The sequence below is a fragment of the Lolium rigidum genome, chromosome 3 (genome assembly GCF_022539505.1).
Source record: "Lolium rigidum isolate FL_2022 chromosome 3, APGP_CSIRO_Lrig_0.1, whole genome shotgun sequence".
Taxonomy (NCBI): Eukaryota; Viridiplantae; Streptophyta; class Magnoliopsida; order Poales; family Poaceae; genus Lolium; species Lolium rigidum.
Genome location: NC_061510.1, coordinates 37288274 through 37312703, shown reverse-complemented (window position 1 = coordinate 37312703; position 24430 = coordinate 37288274). Strand labels below are relative to the sequence as shown.

Below are 24430 nucleotides of genomic sequence, written 5' to 3'. Positions count from 1 at the left end.
GGAATGTGAAAGAAGCATATGACATTGCAATAGGATCATCCAACTCATGCATGCACTCACAAATCATCATGTCCACTAGTGGGATCATGGCATCATCAACACCCATATAGGTACCTTTGTAGTCCGACTCATTTGAAGTGGGTGTTGTGGAAGAGGTAGGCTCCATGTGGCCTCCATGTTCATCTTCAATCAAGCATGGTGTGATAGCATCATCTTCATGCACCATGTACATCTTCTCCATGATCGGGAACTCGTCCTCCATGGAACCTATTGCAACATGAGAAAACACACTAGAGGTAGAGGTTAAGTTGTTAGAATGCAAAATGGCCTCCATGGACCTATCAACTACCTCTCTCAACTCACTCGGTGTATCACTCATGTCCTCCAAATGGAAGCACTCAAACTCACATATGGGGTGGAAGTCACTCAACTCACTATCACTCTCACTCAAGTGGGCTAAGTGGCTCTCATGCTCACATGGGATTGGTACTATATCATCATTCAAGCATATAGGAGTAGGCTCGATTTTCTCATCTCCATGCGCCTCCATTGGTGAAGGGATCATCCCATGCTCACCATTCTCAACTCCATTCGCCTCCTTGGTTGAAGGAAAATCCCATGCTCAACCTTCTCAACTCCATCGCCTCCCATGTTGACACCATTTGATGGCGCTATGGTGTTGTTGAGAGCTAGGCTCGAATCAACGTCACCCTTGACTTGGCCTTCTCGTGCTTCATCTTGAAGTGTGGGCTTCATAGTCGTCCTCTTGGCCATTTCCTTGCACCATTCTTTGAAGACAATGGTATCTTGAAGTGTCTTGTTGGCGATTTCGGCATCCAATTGGGCGAAGTAGAGCTTGTGGGCTTGCGGTGTGTTGCATTCCCATGTCATGTGCTTGTTGGATGTGCACACATCACAATGGAGATTGGGGCATTCCCAAAGATGACCGTCTTGTTTGCAACGAAAGCATTGGGAGCTACTTGATCTTGGTGGATAACGCATTGTCATGTTGGCATAAAGATGGGTAGACCATCCTTCATCTTGAAGTGTAGACTCCATGGTCTTCATCTTGGGGCTTGAGCTTCTTGTAGGCGCCATTATGGTGGTGGCGGTAGGAGGGGGAAGCACCATGATATGTGGTTCCTCTTTCTTTGTACTTGGCACCATCTTGCTTGTTGGTGTAGCGCCTTGTCTTGCACCATTGGAGATCTTCTCATGTGTAGGCGGTCTTGGAGATGCCATTTTGGTGGTGGCGCTAGGCTTTGTGGACACCATATGGTTGGTGTTGTTGTTCTTTGTAGCCTTGGCCGCTTCATGTCGAGGCTCTCGTCTTCTTGCATCATCACCATGTCTTGGGGGTGTCGTCGAAGATCCTTGGGAGGTGTTGGTCGATGGCGAACATGAGGTGACTTGTGTCGGCGAAGATCCTTGGGAGGTGTTGGTCGATGGTGAACATGAGGTGACTTGTGTCGGCGACGGCCATGTGGTGATGCATGTCGATGGTGGTCATGGGGTGGTGATGGTCGACGACGATCATGAGGCGACGTGTGTTGATGACGATCCTCGGCATGCCTAGATGATGGTTCATGTGGCTTGGCACTTTGCTTGTGGCGCCTTCTTGAGCTTGGAGGAGAGTGTCGATGGCGATCATGAGTGGTGGCGCTCTTGATGTTCCATAGGATGAGCTCGACGTAGATGATCATGTGCATAAGCACTCTCATGGTTGCGCCGTCTTGGAGGTCCTCTATCTTCATATGTAGTTCCATTGGCCAAGATGGGGAACTTGTAGGCACCGGTCTTGTTCAAGGTGGGGTCGAAGCTAGGCTCCACCATGGTGTCGATGTCGTAGTCGAGGTAGTGCTCGGTGCGGTGCTCCATCATGTAGTCGTAGTCGAGGTAGTGCTCCACCATGTCGTCGTGGTCGTGGTCGAGGTAGTGCTCGGTGCGGTGCTCCATCATGGTGTCGTAGTCGTAGTCGAGGTAGTGCTCCACCATGTCGTCGTGGTCGTAGTCGTGGTCGAGGTAGTGCTCGGAGTGGTGGTCCACCATGTTGTCCATGCTTGGCGAGTCATGGTCGGTGTAGAGATGCTCGATGTCGGTCATGTCGCCAATGCTTGCGGAGCCATTGTCGGTGTCGAGCTCCACATGGTCCTCCATATCTTCGGTGCTTGCGGAGCTATCACCCTCATAGTACTCCATGTCGTCCTCCGTAGGCTCATCCTCACTATACATGTTAGTCTCTAGGATTGGTGTATATATGGTGGAAGGAGAACTACCAAAAGGTCAAAACTCGCAAACCAAAATCGAGAAAATGGTTCAAGTTAGAGAATAACCGATATGTACTCACACACACACTCAAAGCACACGCAAAAGGCTAAGAACTCTATATGGTGGTAGGTGAGGAAGTGGATAGCAAACGAAAAGAACCAAAGAAAATGTCTATTGTCAAATGTGGGTAAGATCCAAAGTCAAATGTCAAAAGCGGTGATCTATGTCAAGGAAACACGGAAACACACACAAGGAAGAACAATGGGGTTAGCGCGACCAAGGAAGTGAGCAAGTAACAAAGATGGTCCTAACGAAGACTATTAGCTCGGTGTCGCGCCAACACAAGAGAGACCGTAGCTTGGTTGCATATGAGAGAAGCAACAAGATTTGCACAAATGCCACTCTTCTCTTATCTCTCTTAGTGCTTACAAGCTTTGCACTCCTTTGTATCGGTGGACACACACTCTTTTCTATTTCTTTTTCTTTTTCTCTTTTTTCTCTTTTTTTCTATGCTTAGAAGCTTTATTTTTCTCTATATATATGTCACACTTTTTCTTCTTTTGTGTATCTTTCTCACCGAGCTTGCTTCGGAGCTTTGCTCAACACAACGCACACACACACCCTCTCACGGTCGTGACACTTGTGCAATGCTTCGCAACACTCGGAAAGCCACTCTCAATGGGATAGGTACACAAAGAAAGAAACGAGGCTACAAGGGGTGGGGCAAGTTATACCTATTGATGTTAGGCGGTGTCAAGCACACGAACTTGCGATGATCGAGGTGGTGTCGATGATGGTGTCGAAGTTGCGCCGGAATCCGGGGTGCCAAAGGTGTCGTCGCGGTGTTGGTGTAGGCGCGGAAGCGAAATAGACAACCAATGCACTCCAAATCGGAAACCGAACACAAAAGTCAATGCCCGAAAAGTTTGGTCAAAATGAGCGGTCAAAGTTGTCAAAGTTGGAGTCAAGATGGATGGTCAACTGGTCGAAATTTGAGGTCAAACGGGCTCCGGAAAGTTGGTTAAGTTACATGCTGAAACTGCCAGTTTTTGTGCTGAAAGTCGTGCTGGCGGAAGTTCCGGTCGCTCGGGGCGGAAGTTCCTGTCCTGAGGGGGCGGAAGTTCCGGCCAACTTCCGGTCTAGTTCCGGAAATGGTCGATTTCGTTACAGAACCATCCAGGGGCGTTTTGGCGCAATTCGGAACTAGGCCGGAACTTGGGCGGAAGTTCCGGTGGGCGGAAGTTCCGGTCTCTCGGGGCGGAAGTTCCGGTCCTGAGGGGCGGAAGTTCCGGTCCTGAGGGGCGGAAGTTCCGGAAATACCAGAAAATTTCAGATCTGAATCTGTGGGACGAACAGCACGAACAAGCACGAACTCGGGGCGGAAAAATGGACCAGAAAATGATGGATTTCGTGGGAAATAGGTGGATTTGGCCGGTGAAAATTGGAGGGATGATAGATCAACACCAAAGACAACAGATCTGTGGACCAAAACCACAAACAACGCAACAAATCCTGAGATCCAAATTCGAGCTATTTTTTGGGGAAAAAATTTTGGGCAAATTTTTGGGCGAAATTGGTGGAATCGGAGGGTCAAATCCGTGGCAACCTTTGCTCAGATACCATATGATGCGGGCTAAGCCCGAGGGTGTGCCCAATCTTCACGGTTTGACCCGGGTGAGTGTGATTGCGGAGGGGGATTCGCGGGGAAGTGGATGAACGCGAAGAACACGATACAAACACACGCACACACACAAATCGGTTATCCTCGTTGGCCCGAACCACCAACTCGATAGAAGTGCGAGAGAAAGACCAAAGGTAGAATCTCTTGCAAAAGATCGACAAATCCAAATAGAATTCCAAAGAGTAAAAGACCAACTAAGAATAGAGTTGCAAAGCAAGAGATTCTCAATTGATAGAATTACTAGAATGGGAAAAGATCCGGATAAGGAGGGATACAATAGATGGGTAATCTAAGGTGGGGGTTTCCCAAATCCACTAAGGGATAATAGAGGCATAAGCCAATTCATCTAAACATCATCTCTCCCTCATGAAGGTGGGGGTAGGTGCCTATTTATAGGTAAGGGGATGAAGGGGTAAGTTACAAGCCAAAGTGGGCTGAGATCCGGCTGAAGTTCGATGGGGCGGAAGTTCCGGCGGCCGTCTGGGCGGAAGTTCCGGTCCCGGGCGGAAGTTCCGGCCATCGTGGGCGGAAGTTCCGGCCGCAGCTCTTCAGTGCGAGCATCTTCGGTCTTGACAGCATCTGGGCGGAAGTTCCGGCGATGTTGGGCGGAAGTTCCGGCCTGGAGCGTCCAGCGCTTCTTCCTCCTTCTCTTCCATGCTTCCGTGACATCGGCCTTGCGTCCTCGGGTCTCCATGGCATCCTCTCTTCTCCCCGTACTTGTCGTCGAGTTCCTATCATCAAGATATGACGGAGTATGAAGTAGTATATCGTCCCAAATAGGCGATTCGAGGCACGCGTAAAGGAGAAGATTCACCTTAGCGTGCCGTCTTGGCGATGAAGCACATGATGCGGTGAAGACCGAAGGTCGCCCCGTATCAGCTTACCTCCGTACCGAAATTCACTCCCCGTATAGAAGTTCATATTTGAAACGGAAGTTCACACCTTACAACGTTGAGGTCCGTTGAAAGGATCGTATGCCGCACCTAGAGGGGGGGGGGGGTGAATAGGTGCTAACCAATTTTTAGTTCTTTTTCGATTTAGGCTTGACACAAAGGTAAATTCTCTAGATATGCAACTAAGTGAATTTACCTATATGACAAGATAAGCAACTAAGCAAGATATAGCTACGCAATATAAGAGATAGAATAGGATAGAGGTAACCGAGAGTGGAGCACGCGATGACACGGAGATGATTCCTGTAGTTCCCTTCCTTTGCAAGAAGGTACGTCTACGTTTGGAGGAGTGTGGTTGCTACGAAAGCTAAACCAACAGCCACAAAGGCTTCACTCAGATCTCCGGTGAGCAACGCCACGAAGGCCTAGCCCACTTCCACTAAGGGATTTCCTCGAGGCGGAAACCGGGCCTTTACAAGGTTCTTGGGGCACACATCCACAACTGAATTGGAGGCTCCCAAATCTGTAACAATACAACAATCAACAACAACACATCAACACAAATCAACTAGGGAACGAAATAGGAACACTAGCATGAGATCCCTCAAATAAATGAGGGGGAAATGAAAAACGCTTCGGTGAGGATGTAGATCGGTGTATTCTCCTTCGAATCTCCAAAGATCAAGAGCTTTGGTTAGGGGAGGAAGGAGATCTTGCAAATCTTGTGTTTCTTGAGGTGGCTCTAATGGAGGTGAAGCTTGGCAGATTTCTTGTGCAATGATTGAGAAAAGTAGGAAGGAAGAAGAAGAGGGGTATAAATACCCCTCCCCAAAATCCAGCCGTTGGGGCTTCCGGGGGGGGGGGGATATTCCGGCCTAAGTAAGGGCCGGATAATCCGCCCCCGGATAATCCGGCCTCGTGTACAAAACCGGGGGAATGTCCGGCCAAATATCCGGCCTATATCCCGACTTGCTTTTCTTCATGTCCTTAGCCATTTTCGAGGGGGGCGGATATTTCGGAAATGTCCGGCCCGGATAATCCGGCCTTGGGACAAAACCGGGACAATATCCGGGCAAATGTCCGGCCCCTATCCAGAAGCATACTGAGCCACAAAACCTCGAGTCCTTAGCCGAAAACTGGGGGCCGGATATTTTGGAAATATCCGGCCCGGATTATCCGGCCTGATGATCTTTTTGCTGCTCTTTTTGACAGAATTGACCACATCCAACACACATATAAAAGTATCTATATAATCCCTGTACCACTTTGACAAACATTAGTGTATCACATACATTGACATCAAACACACAAAACATAATATGAGAGATGTTTTTTCAATCTCCCCCTTTTTGGTGTTTGATGACAATATACGGATTTGCAAGAGAATCACTATAGAGACAAGCATGATGGCAAAAACATAGAGGCACTCCCCTACATGTGTGCATATAAGTAATTTGCATTTGAATACAAATACACAACACATAGGAGCGAGGTGCCTCAACACAAGAAGTATCCAACATGAGCTCTAACAAGAGACATAGACATATATGAAGTTGAGATAGGATGCTAGAAATCATACCCATGTGTAGATATATAATACGGAGATATAGCATCACACATAGTATAATAGCCTTGATCTCAACATATAGAAATCTGAAAACCATAACAATGTCTCACACCACATAGCACATAGTTTTAAACGGAACACAAACAAACCAAATAGTTCAAATAAGATGGAACACAAGCAATAGAAGAATGATAAACGCATATGCTTGTGCCCAAACCATGCAAATCCCCGAGATAAGTCCTAATAGAACACTTCTCCCCCTTTGGCATCGAGACGCCAAAAAGGGGACACGCGCGATGCTACTCGCCCCATGGGAATCACTCGGAGGCATCATCATCATCGGACTGAAACGCCGCTTCCTCATCTTCATCTTCAGTGTCAGGGGCATCCGGAGAGCGGCGAGTGAGGTTGGATCTTTGAAGGCAATCATCAAGATCACTCCACGGAACCTGTGCAGAATGCCACCCACTGTAACCTGGGTGAACTGGAGGCTGAGGCGGGGGTCCTTGCTCACCACTGAGCTTGTGCAGAATAACCGCCTGAGTATGCTTGATCTCAGAACGCTCTCGGCTGGCCGCATAGTTCTCCTTATGGATCTCAATGTTCATGCAGAGGATGTGACGCTGAAACCAACTAAGTCTGTTCACTTGTTTCTTCATAGCCGGGAGGTCAGGATGGCGAGCAGGAGCAAAACCACTAGAACGAGCATCACCCATGAAGGAGTCAGATGCAGGTGCAGCAGAAGAGACTGGCTTAAGCTTGTAAGCCTTATTGACAGTGTGCTTCATCAATGGGTACCCACTCAAGTCTTCACCATCCAAGGCCACAGAGTTGTTGATGAGGAGCTGGATGTATGGTGCATAAGGTATGGTAGTCCGGGCGACCATGGCATCATGAATCTCATGGAAGATGAAGTCCATGACATCAATAGTGTAGTTACGTTCCTCATTAACATCACGAGCACACCTAAAGCTGAGGTGCATAAGATCCACAAGGGTTCCCCGGATAGCATCATTGTTACCACCACTTGGAGAAATGGTGGCCCGAAAGAACCTGAGTAACTGACCATAGATGGGAAGCAGCCCCTTGGAAGAACCAACTTTTCCAGCTGAGGTATAGAGATCAAACAACACATTCTTATCTGCCCTCTGTGGTCCATGGAGGCGACGACCTCCTCCTACAGAAAGTCCAATAATACCAGCAAACCGGTGCAAGGTCGCCGAACACCGAGTGGAGCCAGTCATCCATACCATAGTGCGGTCCTCATCTTTCTGGATGGCCAAAGTGGCAAAGAATTGCTTCACCAACTCTGGACTATAGTCACATTGAATCTTCATGATATCCTTCAAGCCCATCCTGCCAGCTACCCAGATTGCATCTTAAAAATGATTGTTGACTGCCAGAAGGTCCACATCGATAGCTTGCATGGGTCCCAGATTCTTCATGGGCTCATAGATGTCCTTGTAGATGAACTCCTGCTCCATGCACCAGAATTTTCTGCCCTTAGTCTCTTCATCTCTTGGGAGGTCTTCATACCATTTCTTCATGCGGATAGCGGAATAAGAGATGATGTCCATGGTCTTGTAGTTTTCCCTTGTAGCCTTGTTCTTCTGCCTAGATGCGGAGGACTTGCGAGGTGCATTGGGTGCAAACTCGTCACTTGATCGATCATGCCTAGGGCGTCTCCGACCACCCCGAGAAGCACCACCTGTGAGAAGCAAAGATGGATAGCAAAAGAGAAGATAATGCTCATAAGTCATGTATGATACAGTAATGTACTCTAGAAACATACTATAAGTCGGTACAAGTCTAGACAAGATAGATTGAAACAAAAAAACTGCAGCGGCGGTGAAGCTCCAGGCCGGATATTCCGGTGTCCCCTGGGGGCGGATAATCCGGCCAGGCCGGATAATTCGGTCTGCGCGGGGGCCGGATAATCCGGCCCTGCGAATCTTGCAGTTCTTCCAATCAAAAACGTGTCTAAGACCAGATCGGCCTCATAGCATGCAAGATGAGTATACTACACACGATTTGGAACAACTAGACACCATCTCCACCAAGAAAATAGCACATACAAATCACAACACCTAGGGTTAGGGATTGTCAGTCATACCCGCATCCATTGTGGAAGCCGCTTGGAGGAGAAGGTAGCTAGGGAGGAGAGGCACCCGATCCACCCAAAAACTCCGAGAGGGAGCGGACGGGGCGACTCCGGCGAGGAGGAGGAGCTCCGGCGGCTTGAGGAGGAAGAGGAGGGCGCGTGGGGTGAACTGATTGCTGTGGCAACCGTTCTCCCCGCGGCCTCTCTTAATCCTCCCACAAATCGCCCAGGCCGGATAATCCGGCCCAAAGTAGGGGCAGATAATCCGGCCAGGCCGGATATTCCGGGGTGTGAGGGGGCCGGATTATCCGGTTTTCTGGAAAATTCCAGAACACCGGAAATCCTGCCTATCTTTAGTTGGTTATTTGCGTGAACTCATATGTGATGCAATAATGTATCATGTCACATATAAGATGCATATTTACCAATAAGATGGGGCAACCTAGATCATCCGACCGAGAAGCCTCAAACTCCAAGTTTTTACCAAACATGAAAAATGAGCAAGATGGAAGTGGCTTATAGGAGAGTGTAGGCTTAGGTTTAGAGTGTACAAACTGTTAATGGTACATGATCACTCAAGTTTGCAAGACATGAGCAAATAAGGCCAAACTATAGTGATTTCCCATAAGAACATGGAGTTGACAAATAAAAAGCGATAAGACCCAAATAACTCCAACTCTTCACAAAGAAGAGTGTGGTGGCCTAGGCCACCATATATGAGTGTTGTGACATGGCACCGCGAAGATATATCTTGGGTCCAAGCCACTACTCATCATTGAAGCTCACATATCATCATATGATATAAAGAGAATGATTTCTTAATGTTGGCATTATGGGGGGAGGGATAGCTCAATAATTTAAACCGCACTCCCCTATTTCCATGCCCACATCTAAACCGAGATAAAGTTTTGAGATGAAGGTGTGTTTGCAAGATGGTCAAGCTATACTCCTTGAATCAATGATATTTAGCTCATTCCTCAAATAAGTGAACCTTGCTTCATCAAGAGGCTTCGTGAATATATCGGCAAGTTGATCTTTGGTAGGAACATAGATAAGCTCAATATCACCACGGGCAACATGATCCCTAATGAAATGATTCCGGATATCAATATGCTTCGTTCTTGAATGTTGCACCGGATTATAGGCAATCTTGATGGCACTTTCATTGTCACATAATAGAGGCACTTTGTCACAAATGACACCGTATTCCTTTAAAGTTTGCCTCATCCATAACAATTGAGTGCATCCACTTGCGGCGGCAACATATTCGGCTTCGGCGGTGGAGAGAGATATACAATTTTGCTTCTTAGAAGACCAACACACCAAGGACCTACCAAGAAATTGGCAAGCCCCGGAAGTTGATTTCCTATCATCCTTGTCTCCCGCCCAATCCGCATCGGTGTATCCATTGAGAATAAAGCTTGAGCCTTTGGGGTACCAAATACCATATCTTGGGGTATCAACCAAATACCGAAAGATTCTTTTGAGAGCCATCATGTGGCTCTCCTTAGGAGAAGCTTGATACCTTGCACACACACACCAACACTCAACACTATGTCCGGTCTAGATGCACAAAGGTAAAGCAAGGATCCAATCATGGAGAGATATACCTTTTGATCCACCTCTTTACCATTGGGATCAAGTGCAAGATGACATTTAGTAACCATAGGAGTGGCTACACCCTTCATCTCGGTCATCTTGAACCTCTTGAGCATGTCTTGGAGATATTTTGCTTGGTTGATGAAGGTTCCTTCCCTCAATTGCTTGATCTCAAAACCAAGGAAGAACTTCATCTCTCCCATCATAGACATCTCAAACCTATCGGTCATAAGCTTTGAGAAATCATCATTGAAAGCTTTGTTAGTAGAGCCAAAGATAATATCATCAACATATAATTGGCAAACGAAAAGCTCCCCATTGACCCTCTTAGTAAAAAGAGTGGGATCGATTAGCCCAACATCAAACCCACGGTCTACCAATAATTCTTTAAGGTGCTCATACCAAGCTCTAGGAGCTTGTTTGAGACCATAAAGAGCTTTATCAAGCTTGTAGACATGGTTAGGGAAGTTGAGATCCTCGAACCCCGGGGTTGCTTAACATAAACCTCTTCATGAAAAGGACCATTAAGAAATGCACTTTTCACATCCATTTGTTGTAACTTAAAGTTATGATGCGATGCATAAGCAAGAAGGATACAGATGGACTCAAGGCGATCCACGTGAGCATAGGTTTCTCCAAAGTCAATTCCTTCAACTTGAGAGAACCCTTGAGCCACCAATCTTGCCTTGTTCCTCACAACATTTCCAAACTCATCTTGCTTGTTCTTGAATATCCATTTAGTGCCAATAACATTGCGGCACCCCTTTGGCTTCTCTACTAAGGTCCACACTTTGTTGCGCTTGAAGTTGTTGAGTTCTTTGTGCATATAGCTTCCAACCAATCCGAATCTTCAAGGGCTTCAAATACTTTCTTAGGTTCCATTAAGGAGATATAAGCATGATGGTTGCTAAAGTTAGCCAATTGCCTTCTTGTGGAAACCTTTGCCCTTACATCACCAAGAACCTTGTCATGAGTGTGTCCACGAAGTTCAAGGTTCCTATCTCTTCTCGCTAGACGACGGGCCTCGATCTCCTCCTTGGTTCTTCTTGGCCTTGGAGGTATCACTTGATCAACTTGATCTTTTGGGTCCCCGTCTTGACCTTCAACTTGAGCAACTTCAGTTTCTTGAGTGTGCTCAACCTCATGTGCTTGATCTTGGACATCATATGGTGCGGAGCCAATATAAAATGGATACTCGTCGGAGCCATCATGAATTCTTGGTTGATCTTGTCCTTGATCTTGTCCTTGATCTTGCACACAAGAGGGAGGGTCTTGTTCTTGTTCTTGGGTTGGTGCATCATTTACTTCACTTGATGGGGTTTGTTGATGTTGAGTAGATGAGGGCTCCACCGTGGTAGAGCATAGTCCTTCCCGAGACGCCACACTGCGTCCCTCAATGGGGCGGAAAAATCCCATACCCATTCTTACTATGGCATCTTGAGGTATTTCATCACCTGCACATACATCAACTTTCCCCACTTGGGAGCCATCATTTTCTTCGAACTTCACACTACAAGATTCGATGATAATCCCGGAGGCTATATCAAAGATTCTATAAGTGTGAGATTCGGCACCGTAACCAACAAATATACCCTCCAAAGCTTTAGGAGCAAAATTAGATAAACGAACCCCTTTGATTTTGTAGAAACACTTACACCCGAACACCTTGAAGTATGAGATGTTAGGCTTGTTCCCGGTGAGTATTTCATATGGAGTCTTGTTCAAGCCCTTGCGGAGATAGAGCCGGTTAGAGGAGTGACAAGCGGTGGAGATGGCTTCGGCCCAAAAGTTATAGCGGGATTTATACTCCGCCATCATAGACCTTGCCATATCCATAAGAGTCCAGTTCTTCCTCTCCGCAACACCATTTTGTTGAGGGGTGTAAGCAACGGAATATTGATGTCGAATCCCCTCATCACTAAGAAAGTCATTGAGTGTGTAGTTCTTGAACTCGGAGCCGTTGTCACTTCTTATTGCCATAATGAGGAGGTTGTGTTGGCTTTGCACCTCGGTAGCAAAGTCAATGAATATTTGTTGAGTCTCATCTTTCGTCTTGAGAAAGTAGACCCAAGTGTATCTTGAGTAGTCATCAACAATCACCAAGCAATGTTTCTTCGCACCAAGACTTGCATGAGTAACGGGACCAAAGAGATCCACATGAAGGAGCTCCAAGATCCTCTTGGAAGAGATAATGGTCTTGCTTGGATGCGGGGAGTCATGCATTTTGCCTTCAACACAAGCCCTACAAACACGATCTTTGGCAAAAGACACATTTTCCATTAGTCCCACAATATGGTTCCCCTTGTGGAGACTTTGCAAAGTTCTCATGTTGACATGGGCTAGGAGGCGATGCCACAACCAACCCACGTCCGCCTTTCCGAATAGGCACATCGCACTTGTCGTGGTGGTCCCCGAAAAGTCCACCACATACAAGTTGTGTTCGCGATACCCAACGAATGCGACTTTTAGAGTCTTGCTCCACAAGAGGACCACAATATCATTATCAATAAAGACGGCGAAACCCATCTTGCCAAGGGTGGAAATGGAAAGAAAATTGTAACCAAGGGTTTTGACAAGCATGACATCCACAAGAGTAATGTTGTGTGCAACCACAACCTTGCCAAAACCCAATACCTCGGATGTAGAATTATCGCCAAAGGAGACGGTGATACTATTTACGTTGGGCCTCAAATCCTTGACGAGATTCTCGCCGCCGGTCATATGACTTGTACATCCACTATCAAGTATCCATTTTGACCCTTCGTCGGCATAGTCCTACATGAGATCAATTCTTGGATTTAGGTACCCATTTTTCAATGGGTCCTCTTTTGTTAGCAACAAGGGTCTTTGGGACCCAAATAGACCAAGCAACATAACCATCATATGGACCAACATATTTAGCATAGACATCACCATAATAATCTTTGAAAAGAACATAGTGAGGGTTATCAATTCCCGCACCATCATCATTAATGGTTTTTCCCTTTGGGGTTTCACCATTAGTGGTGACTTTCTCATGTGCGGGCATGGCCTTTTTCTTATTTGCCTTTTTATCCTTGGCATTATAGCCAAGTCCCTCCTTCCCATTGTTTGACCTTTGCTTACTCAAAAGATCATCCAAGGAAAGTTTACTTTGGGGAGAGGAGGCCTTAGCAAGTTCATCCTTCAACCTAGCATTTTCCTCAATAATATTTGCATGATCACATGAGGGAGTAGAGGTACTAGGTATGTCATATGAAGCAAGCCTAAGTTGAAGTTGCTCATAAGACTCGGAGAGGAGAGATTATTCACTCTTCAAGGCTTTGTGAGCCTTGTCTAGTTCATCTAGATCCTTCACAAGTTTCTCATGATCAACACCAAATTTGGCTTTTTCCTTTATAAGCACTTTAGTCTTAGCTCTAGCAAGATCTCTAGTTTTAGTGAGCTTGTTAAGTTTATCTTGAGGTTCTTCAAGATTTTCTAGCCTCTCTTCAAGAGATGCTATAGTTTCTTGACATTCCTCAAGACAATTTTTAAGAGCATGTATTTCTAGAGAGTCTTCTCTTTCTATTTGGCACTTTTTCTCAAGAGTACCATTTAGTTGAGCTATACGAACCATGAGACTTGAAACATGCTTCTTAGTGTTACCTTGTAGGTTATGAATGAAATCATCAAACTCTAGCATTTCTTGTTTCACTTTTAGACTAGCAAGATCAACCCCTAAATCATTAGAAGTGTTAGGTGTAGAGGGGGTAGGAGATGATACCTCGGAAGATTTAGCCATGAGGCAACTTTCTTCCTCCACATGAATGACCTCATTGGGAGATTCACTTGTTGATGACGAGTTAGTGGAGAGGGAGGCAAGAGCAATCAATCCATTTGAGTTTGCATCTTCTTCATCATCAACATCTTCATCTCCGGAGGTATACTCTTCTTGAGTTGATAGCACAATAGATGTGTCCAAGGTGGACCTTGCCATGAAGCAATGTGCATTCTTGCGTTGAGGGTTCTCATTGGGTGAATCAAAGAGAGAGGAAGAGGGAATGTTGGTAGTGACAATGGCGGCCACTTCTCTTGAGCTTTCCTCTTCATCATCACTAGCACTTTCAATCTCATCGGAAGAGTATTCTTCTTTAGTCACTAGCACAATCCTTGAGGTCCTTTTGCCCTTCTTGTTCTTGTTATAGAATTTCTTGTTGGGGGGCTTTGAATACTTGCCCTTTGAGTCTTTGCTCTTGTCCTTGGGGATGAGCCTTCCACCATGAGTCTCCCTATTCTCATAGGGACATTCGGCAATGAAATGGAGCTTGTCATTGCAATTGTAGCAAGATCTTGTTCTTGGGACCGAGCTTGAGGGACCCCTTGAGTTGTTCCTCTTGATGTTGTCTTCCTTGGCCTTGGATGGATCAATCCAAAAGGTGTTTGCATGGAACGCCATGTGGTCATGGTAGTGGTGTTCCAAGTCTTCCGGATAGGACATGCTCCAAGATGCCCTATAAGATTCTTGAGGAATCACTTCTTCCACGGAGTTGACGGCCAAGGCAAGGTTGGACCCTTTTGTCATCCCAAGGGCACGATTGCGAGAATCATGAGAGTTTTGCTCAAGCACCTTGAGAGCTTGCATCTCGTGCACGGCTTGTTGAGAGGTGAGAGAGGCATAGCATTCTCTACCGACAAGAGTCTTGACATCAATAGGCTCAAACGGCATCATGCAATCAATGTACTTTTCCTTGATCCAAGAATCATCAATGTGAGTGGCACCAACATTCCGGAAGGAGCCGGCAACGGTGAGAAGTCTTCCATACATGTCTTCATGATCTTCATCCGGTAGCCTCATGAATCCTTCGGCTTTATTCCGAAGAGCATTATACTTGTTCCTTCTTGTGCTCTCACTTCCAATGCAACTCGCGGCCAAACCATCCCAAGCATCCTTGGCGGTGGTGAAATGCCGAACACGAGACAACTCCTTTGTCCCCACACTAGTTTGAATCATGTGCAAGGCGGTGTTGTTGAGTTGACTATCAACCGCTTCTCTTCTAGTCAACTTGTCGGGGTTGTAAGGCTTGAAGCCTTCCACGATGATTCTCCAAAGTTCATTGGAGGCACTGCGAACATGAAAGATAAACTCAAATTGCCAAGTATCGTAATCATTAACGGAAAACTTAGGTGGGTCGCCCCGGATGTTTATATGAGGATGGGGAACCGGTATATCGGGAGATTGAAAAGGTGGAGGTACTCGATTGTAGCTCTCACTTTCACTAGTTCCCTTAGGAGATGCACTGGTAGATTTGATAGTGTTTATGTTATCACCATCCACGGGTGTGGTAGAGGAGGGTAATACCGAAGCATCATCCTCTTCTAACGCATCCGTGACATTACCCTCTTTGGTGGGAGCCACGGGACGGGGCGGAGTCAAAAGCTCGAAAATCATCTTTCTCATGCTTTTCATTTGAGCATCCATGGATGACCTCAACGAATTGATATCATCCATGGTGACCATCTTAGCCTCCCCTTCCGTAGGTCCATCGTCCGGCATACTCTTAGGCGGTTAAGCCCGAAATAAGAGCCGAGGCTCTGATACCAATTGAAAGGATCGTATGCCGCACCTAGAGGGGGGGTGAATAGGTGCTAACCAATTTTTAGTTCTTTTTCGATTTAGGCTTGACACAAAGGTAAATTCTCTAGATATGCAACTAAGTGAATTTACCTATATGACAAGATAAGCAACTAAGCAAGATATAGCTACCCAATAAGAGATAGAATATGATAGAGGTAACCGAGAGTGGAGCACGCGGTGACACGGAGATGATTCCCGTAGTTCCCTTCCTCTGCAAGAAGGTACGTCTACGTTTGGAGGAGTGTGGTTGCTACGAAAGCCAAACCAACAGCCACGAAGGCTTCACTCAGATCTCCGGTGAGCAACGCCACGAAGGCCTAGCCCACTTCCACTAAGGGATTTCCTCGAGGCGGAAACCGGGCCTTTACAAGGTTCTTGGGGCACACATCCACAACTGAATTGGAGGCTCCCAAATCTGTAACAATACAACAATCAACAACAACACATCAACACAAATCAACTAGGGAACCAAATAGGAACACTAGCATGAGATCCCTCAAACAAATGAGGGGGAAATGAAAAATGCTTCGGTGAGGATGTAGATCGGTGTCTTCTCCTTCGAATCTCCAAAGATCAAGAGCTTTGGTTGGGGGAGGAAGGAGATCTTGCAAATCTTGTGTTTCTTGAGGTGGCTCTAATGGAGGTGAAGCTTGGCAGATTTCTTGTGCAATGATTGAGCAAAGTAGGAAGGAAGAAGAAGAGGGGTATAAATACCCCTCCCCAAAATCCAGCCGTTGGGGCTTCCGGGGGGCCGGATATTCCGGCCTAAGTAAGGGCCGGATAATCCGCCCCCCCGGATAATCCGGCCTCAGGTACACAACCGGGAGAATGTCCGGCCAAATATCCGGCCTATATCCTGACTTGCTTTTCTTCAGGTCCTTAGCCATTTTCGAGGGGGCCGGATATTTCGGAAATGTCCGGCCCGGATAATCCGGCCTTGGGACAAAACCGGGACAATATCCGGGCAAATGTCCAGCCCCTATCCAGAAGCATACTGAGCCACAAAACCTCGAGTCCTTAGCCGAAAACTGGGGGCCGGATATTTTGGAAATATCCGGCCCGGATTATCCGACCTGTTGATCTTTTTGCTGCTTCTTTTTGACAGAACTGACCACATCCAACACACATATAAAAGTATCTATATAATCCTTGTACCACTTAGACAAACATTAGTGTATCACATACATTGACATCAAACACACAAAACATAATATGAGAGATGTTCTTTCATCCGTCCAGAAGTTCAGATGCAGATAAGGGGAAGTTCAGATCTGTGTCCAGAGAAGTTCAGATGCGACGGAAGTTCGCTATATTTTCTGAAGTTCACTTCAAACTGATGGAAGTTCGCAAAAAATTTCAGAAGTTCACTTGCCACCATTGGGAAGTTCACTTACCTCCGTACGGAAATTCACTCCCCGTATAGAAGTTCTTATTTGACATGGAAGTTCACACCTTACAACGTTTAGATCCATCTGGAAGTTCAGATGCAGATAAGGAGAAGTACAGATCTGTGTCCAAAGAAGTTCGATGCGACGGAAGTTCGCTATATTTTCTGAAGTTCACTTCAAACTGATGGAAGTTCGCAAAATTTTTCAGAAGTTCACTTGCCACCATCGGGAAGTTCACTTACCTCCGTACGGAAATTTACTCCCCGTATAGAAGTTCTTATTTGAAATGGAAGTTCACACCTTACAACGTTTAGGTCCGTCTAGAAGTTCAGATGCAGATAAGGAGAAGTTCAGATCTATGTCCAGACAAGTTTAGATGCGACAGAAGTTCGCTATATTTTCTGAAGTTCACTTCAAACTAGACTAAAGTTTCGGAAGTTCGCCCTGTACAATGTTGAAGTCCGTCGGGAAGTTCAGATTCAGGGAAGAAGAAGTTCACATCCATGTACCAGGAAGTTCAGAAAGGGTTCGAGAATAGCATACCTATCTGGGAAGAAGAAGTACTTATATATATATAAGTACTTCTCAAACTAAATTAAAATTCAAAATAAAATTCAAATTTAATTGAAATAGAAATATTGAAATGCATGAAAAATAGAGAGTGCTAGCCTTTGGCCACGACTCAGCCAGCCAGTCCACTAGTAGCCCACCTAGTTAACCAATTCAGCCTAGCCTGCGTTAGTTGCTGTTTTACGCGCGTAGGGGATTTTCTACAAAATAACATAACCACCTCATATCATATCTTCTTGCATTGTCTTTGTCCCTGACGACGGCGAATGTCGTTGTCGAGTTACCGACTATCGCCGAACCGACCTAGAACTAGTATAAATATGCCCCGACGACCACCCAAACCCTCACAAATCCCCATCTCCCTCTCTGGAGCTCTCGAGCTTGACCAATGGTGAAACACTAAAAATGGGCACGCCGGTAATCGCTGCAAGAGGGCTCCTTCCACTCCAACCGGTAGTCTAGTTTGTCCGACGGGTATTTGGAAGCTTCTCCGGCAATGCACACTTGAAGGCGATCCATGTCGGTTTCGTCGGCCATTTCGTCTTCATAGCACACTGTTAGAACCATCGCTCGCTGGTTCATATTTAGCGGTCGTTAGATCACCTTAGCATAGCTTAGAACGCAGAAATCAATTCTCGGCTAGTTAACTAGGAGACTTTATGAAATAGCCAATTTGGTTAGTGTTGCTTGGTGCAAGAAATAAATACAGGTAGTTTTTGTACTATATTGTAGTATATATTAGCTATAAAATTTGTTTTTTTACTTTTCAAAGACTAGTTGCAAGCCGAGTTGCAACTTAGATATTTTTCTTTAGTTGCAAATGTGGTTGCAACTGAGATTTTATTCAGTAATAAATTACTTTTTATTTGCAAGTGTGGTTGCAATAGAGTTTTCTTTTGCAGTTGCAACTATGTTTTTTTTTTTGTAGTTGCAAATCAGGCGGCGCCGTCGTCTGGCCGTCGACACACCGGTAGGGGTGAGGCCCCTTTCATCATTGACTCCGGCCGCCGCCCTTGACCGCTTCGTCGCCTGAGACCTCAAGCGCGGCCTCCCCTCCGCCACCTTCACCCCCTCTTCCTCCTCCGCCTCCCTCGGCGTCTCCTGCATCGCCTCCTCCCCCTCCGCCGCTTCCTCGGTACTACTGCTGCTGCCCCTCTCCCCCTTGCCTTAATTTCCCCTCTTTCGCTGCTTCCCACTTTCTGAGCTGGCTTGATTTTTCTTCAGATTGCGAGTGGCCATGCCGATGGGAGCATCAGGCTGTGGGACGCCGAGACCGGTGCCTGCGAGGCGACGCTCCACGGCCACCGCTCTGCTGCTTCCGCTCTACGCTTCAGTCCTCAGGCGCCGGTAGCAAGGACTGCGATGTCATTCTCTGGGACGTTGTTGCGCAGGCCGGCCTCTTCCGACTTCGTGGCCACCGTGCAGGGCCGGCCCTGATGGGTGGGCAGGGTGTGCGGCCGCCCAGGGCCCCAAAAATCTGGGGGCCCAATCCTAGATATATGTACATGTATATATACGAGCCTATCTAACTATGTTTAGCTGAAAGAAAAAGCATGTGGCCTGACCAGAGAACCTTGACGCGAACGTGCTGGACTAAAAGTCTAAATAATAACGCCAGAACCGATCCATCGATCTGGGGAGTAGATGATTAGTTAGCTACTTTCGTACTTCGCTTCGCATTCCACGCAGCCTTGATTGAGAGTAGTTCACGAACTTTTCTCCACCTCGCACTTCATCGGCAGGGATCGATCTCCCGCTACTCGTGTTCTCTTCCTACACCAATCAGCAATCTTCCGGCAGGGATCGATCTTCCGATCGATCTCATGGAGATCATCTCTCGCATTAACCACCCCATAGACGTAGCGAGCGGTGCACCGCGCACAACACTGTCGGCTGCCCGCACTGATCAGCGATCCCATTGCCGTCCGCCGTCGGTAACCGTTCACGACTGCTCATGTAACACACTCTTTTATTTCCAAATAATTTTCCTCTAATTCTGAATTTTTTATGGTCAGTTCGTCGAATCGTCTTCGTTGAGAAAGGGTCCATCTGATCACGCTAAAAGGAAAAGAGCAAAAGAGGTGGCTACAAGAAAATTTTAAGGTAATATATATAAATTAGTAGATATGCTATTGTGTTTGGATGTATTTACATGTTATTTGCAAAACGTTTTTTACGTATATATTCATTATTGCTATCGTGGTGTCTATATTAAGGCCCGAAATTTTATTCTCGCCCAGGGCCCTCAAAATCTCAGGACCGGCGCTGCCACCGTGATCAGGTTTAGACATCATCACTGCCTTCAAATTGTAGGTGGCCACCACAGTCCACAGCGAGATATGGCCGATGGATGTTGATCCCGGTAAGAATTTTTTGGTCTCTGGGTCCACGGGTGTTTAGAATAAGGCACTCAGCTGAGGAGGGTGAGGATTGGAACAATGTTTGGCGAGATTCCGAGGCAAACCAAAGAAAGAGTTCAGACCATCAGGTTTAACAAGGATGGCACTCTTGTGGCATGCCAGGTACAGGGAAAACTGCAGATATCTATAGGATTCTTGATGAAGCAGAGGCAACGCACAAGGCCAAGAGGCGGCTGCAGCTGCACAGGAAGAAGGAGAAGGCTTCGGCTAAAGCTGTGGTGGCGGAAGGGGATGGTACTGTTATAGATCCTTTGTCAGCTCAAGACTCGCAGAATCCCACTGTTGTGGTCACTGATGTATTTAAGCTTCTCCAAGTTTTGCAGAGTAGCAAGAAAATTTTCTCTGTTGCATTTTCTCCAAGCAATCCACCAAAAAGCTGCCTTGCATGTCTCTGAACAATAACATGCTTGAGACATACTCGGTGGATAACGACAAGGTCTCTAAGATGTACTTGGTTGAGATACATGGGCATCGTTCTGACATTAGGAGTCTTGCGCTTAACTCAGAGGATAACCTCCTGATGTCAACAAGTCACAGTGCTGTTAAAATCTGGAAACCTAGTACAGGGGACTGTCTTCGGACCATTGACTCTGAATATGGGCTGTGCAGTGCATTTGTTCCTGGGAATCGGTATGGCCTTGTCGGTACAAAGACTGGTACCTTGGAGATTATTGATATTAATAGTGGGAACTCAGCTGATGTAATAGAAGATCATGCTGGTTCCATACGATCAATTGTACTCATTCCAAATGAGGATGGAACTGTTAATGCACGGGGTTTTGTCACTGGGAGTGCTGATAACGATATCAAGTTCCGGGAATATCAGTTGGCACAGAGATCTGATTCGGTGAGTCTTCTATCTATTATTCGAGGTTTCTCTTTCCTCTGTTTTTGTTGATGTGTTATTGGCTTCTATAGAACTAAATACGTTAAACGCGTCCGTGTCTTAAGTAATGGGGCGACTTCATAAAAGCATACAAGATAAGTTCCATGCCAAGATAAATCCTTTTATTGCTGATTTTGTTCTTATTTGTATCAGTTTCAATGGTAATGTGTGTATCCATTGGGGTGTAGCATTCTCAAAATATTTGTGAATTTTGAACAATATCCCACATCTCTGCTAAACATCGTGAATTGACATGTGTTTGGTGAATTTTCTGCATTTGGAACTGGGCGTAAATATTATCTGCAAGTATTTATAATGTTAATTCTTTTGTTCCAGGACGCAAGGCATCTGAGTGTAACAAATGTGAGAACCTTGAAAATGGACGGCGATGTCCTTGCAGTGTCCATCGGTCCAACTGGGAAGCATATTGATGTTGCTCTTTTGGACAGCACAGTGAAGGTACTATTATACTTGTTAATCATGGTATTGAACTTCTCCCCACACCCACCCAGCCCCTCGACAAAGTTCATTATTTAACTTGTTTGAATCAATGTATTTTGATCACATGTCTCATAGTTGGAGAGCATAGTATGAAGTCAAGGTACACATAAGTGAATATTTGTCCGCTTCTGCTTTTCAGTGTGTCAACACATTTGAGCAAAATCCCTTGCTCTTTTCTAGTATTACTTTGCAACACTAGTTTTTAAAAAGAAAGAACATATAGTATTTCTTATGTTTGTCTTGCTGACAGTTATTTCTCCTCACAATGTAAAGAAAAAAAAATCAGAAGGTACATTGAGGAAATGTAGCCATGTTCACTTTGTGATTCATGTATGTACTATTTGGAGAGCTACCTTTATGTCAGCTAGAAGCAAGTTAAGGGACACATGGTACTAGCTAGGTGTCCATATCAATTGTTGTACTTGAACAGCTAAATTTTGCTTTGGATTTAGAGAATTGTTAAGTGGTTTATCATGGCTACTTGCTGATTACTACTACTAATGCAGTTATTGACTAGTCAAATGTTTGTGCCAATTTTCTAGTGTTAGAATTGGTCTAATCTGCAAAATTTGAAGTACTCAGCTTCTTATATTTCCCTTAGATGCCAATTGGCATCCTGCAAAATTGTAGCAATAGAAAATCAATCTAGAAACAAGTATATGGCTTCAATCATTGTGTGTCCCTGATATTTCATATTTTCTGCAGGCCTTCTTTCTGGACACACTAAAGTTTTGTCTTTATCTTTACGGGCACACGCTTCCAGTTCTCTGCATGGACATATCATCTGATGGAGCTTTTATTGTTACTGGTTCCGCAGACAAAAATCTGACGATTTGGGGTATGGATTTTGGTGTCTGCCATAAGTCTATTTTGCCCACACAGACAGGTCCTTTTCCACCTTCTGGTATTATTTAATGTTCTTGTTAGTGGCAGAAATCCTTACAAGTTTTGTTTCGATCTTTTTGCTTGAGGTGTGATGGATGTTAAGTTTGTTCCAAGGACTCATTATATGCTCAGTATGGGCAAAGATCGTACTCTGAGTACTGGGATGCTGATAAATTTGAGCTACTCTTAACACTTGAAGGACACCATGCAGAAGTTTGGTGCCTTGCGATGAGCAGTCGTGGTAATTTTATTGTAACAGGCTCTCATGATCGCTCTAGTCGGCGTTGGGATTGTACTGAAGAACAACTTTTCATTGGGGTATTCCTTAATTCAGTCAGCTTGAATGAAGTTTCGATGTTGAATATTTTTGGCATGCCAGAGAAAAGATTAGAGGAAACCTTTGAGGCTGATTTAGACAATGCGGTTGAAGATAGATATGGGAAGAAAGATGATGCCCCTGAGGAGGGTTATGTGGGTGTTCCCGGTAAGAAAACAAAAGAGACAGTACTGCTGCTTATGCAATTATTGACACACTTGACACTGCCGAGGAAGAAGAAAAACGTCTTAATGAACAGAAGGTACTATGAGTGCATTAGCAAACATTGAGTCCACCAAGTTGAACATTAACGTCAGCTGTATATTTCCCGATTGTCAGGAATTACAAAGCAGTGGAGAGGGAACTAAATCTGCGCCTAACGTTATAATGCAAGGGCATTCACCATCAGAATATTTTCTTAATGCAGTGTCAAATGTCTGCCCAAATGACTTGGAACAAGCCCTTCTGGTAAGATTCTTGTTATTTTTCATGGATTACCTTTTTTATATTTTATCTTGCCCAAATTTATGTTGACTTGCAGTTTTGTAAGTCCTCATCAGCAGTTCATTGTGAAGTAGACTTATGTATAGTGTAACAATTCTTTGTGTGACCTTTATGTAAGAAAGCTTTTTCTTATTACACTCACCTCTGAATAATGTGAGTTGAGGTGCTTACAAATTACAATGGATTATTAATTTATGTCCAATCATTTTTTTTGCATATAATCATTCATCACTCGATAACATATTTGTGCTTTCCTTTTTCCCCTTTGAGCAGTCATTGCCATTCTCAGATACACTAAAGGAGTGGTCTCTGATTCCTTTGAAGGTACACCAGTATTGATACTTTGTTTTTAATCCTACTGTGATATTACTCCTATTTGTGTTTGTAATTTGATCCTCACATTTCCGCTTGTTTGCAACTTTATACATGAATGCATCCTGTCCTCTTGAAGTTGTGGTTTCTATGGTAGAATCCAGGACATGCATGACGTAGTTTGATTTTGTGTGGTGTGCACCTTTTACAGTTTTAGGCTAATTAAACATGGTATATATTGGTGCCTGAATGTTGTGTAACCTGCTGCAGATTTTCCTCAATAACTTGATATGCACAAATCCTAATCTCATCCATAACGTTGCAGGTTGAGCTTATTTGTAGGGTTTGCGTTGTGTTGCTTCAAACACATCATAACCAATTGACTACTACACCAGTGGCAAGATCCATACTGACAGAACTGAAGTAAATTCTTTATGGCATGGTAAAGGTAAATAACTTCCAATCATCTCGTTCAACAGATAGACACCTTGCAGCAGTCTGATCATTTCCTTGTTTGACTTTCATCCTCCAGGACTGCAGGATACTATCGGTTTCAATCTCGCCGCAATGGATCATACAAAAGTAAGATGCCACCTTAGCCTATTTTTTAGCATTTCAGTGAATCTGGACCTTAAATTTGAAGTTTGTTCGACATTTTGGTGGCCTTTAATTTGGCGGGTTACATCTTTTCAGGAATTGTTGGCCATGAGATCAGATGCGTTGTTCCGAGATGCCAAGGCGAAGCTGATGGAGATCAGGCAGGAGCAGTCGAAGCGGTCAGATAGGTCAGCTGGAGGAGATAATAAAAGGAAAAAAAAAACCAAGGCGTCTACACAGAGCTGATCTTTGGGCTAGTGGTTCAGAGCAAGATTTTGTTTGTTTTTCTATCCTGTTGTAGCATAAAAACACTGTATTGATTGACGTGTTCATTTCCTGCTGGGAG

At 45.2% G+C, this 24430-nt stretch overlaps 1 pseudogene; it reads left to right on the top strand.

Moving 5' to 3' along the window:
- Window positions 1-18068: 18068 nt before the first annotated feature.
- Window positions 18069-24330, top strand: LOC124694689 (annotated as a pseudogene).
- The last annotated feature ends 100 nt before the right edge of the window (window positions 24331-24430 follow it).